The sequence below is a fragment of the Myotis davidii genome, unplaced genomic scaffold, assembly GCF_000327345.1.
Source record: "Myotis davidii unplaced genomic scaffold, ASM32734v1 scaffold506, whole genome shotgun sequence".
Lineage (NCBI taxonomy): Eukaryota > Metazoa > Chordata > Mammalia > Chiroptera > Vespertilionidae > Myotis > Myotis davidii.
Window position 1 is genome coordinate 1 of NW_006297140.1, and position 1,270 is coordinate 1,270.

Below are 1,270 nucleotides of genomic sequence, written 5' to 3' on the forward strand. Positions count from 1 at the left end.
GAGCGCCACTCAGCCAGAAGCTGGGCTCAGGGTAGTTGAGTGCAGCTGTGGTGGCAGGAGCCTCTCCCGCCTTTGTGGCAGCACTAAGGACCCCGAGGAGGACATCCCCCTCAGGGTCCCAGACTGTAGAGGGCACAGAAAGATGATTTGATGTCACTCCTGTGGTAAGGTTACAAGTGATTGTGACTTATGTCCTTTTGGCACACTCTCCACTATTTCTGGCTTTGATGAAGCAATCTACCATGTTGAAAAAGTCCATGTGGTAAGGACGAGAGTGGGCCACTGGTGAATGAGGAAAAACTAAACTCTTTAATCCAAACAACCTGCAAGTAGCTGAACTAGCCAACAACCATGTATGTGAGCATGAAAGCAGAGTTATCCTCAGTAGATCCTTCAGATGAGACCTCCGTGATGGACAGCACATTAAATGCGGCTTGTGATAGACTCTTGTTCAGGTCCCTATTTTAAATGAATTTATTATGGATATGCACATAGGATTAGAATTTTGGGTCATATGGTATGTCTTTGTTTAATCTTGTTATAAACTGCTACATAATTTCACATTATCCAGTTTCTCCATATCCTCTCCAACACTTGCTATTTTCTAAGGTTATTTATTTATTTAATTATTTAGCCATCCTAGTAAATGCAAAGTGGTTGGTATCTTATTGTGGTATCTCATCCAAGAAAATGGCTTTATTTTACATTTTTCTAATACCGACTGATATTGAACATCTTTTTATGGTCATATTGGTCATTTGTATAGTTTCTTTGAAGAAAGATATCTTCAAGGCCTTTTACCTTTTTCATGTGGGTTGTTTGTCTATTGTTGTTGAGTTTTTAGTGTTCTTTATAAATTCTGGATATTAATCCCACATTGAATTTCAAAATATGTTCTTTTATTCATTAACTTGCCTTTTTGCTTTCTTCATAGTATTCTTTGATGGATAAATATGTTGTTGTTGTTTTTTTTAATTTAAACAACCTAATATTTTATCTAATGTTTTCTTCTAAGGGTTTTGTTGTTTTAGGTCTTAAGTTTAGGTTTTCGATTAATTAATTTTCACTTAATTGTTATATATGGTATAGGTAAGGTACGGCTTTGTTTTCTCTCTCTCTCTCTTCTTTCTTTCTTTCTTTCTTTCTCTTTCTTTCTCCTTTCTTTCTTTTCTTTCATGTAGATTCATTTTTCCAGCATTATTTTTTTTAAAAAAAAAGACTGATCTTCACCAATGAATGGTCTTGACACTCTTGTCAAAAATCAAACATT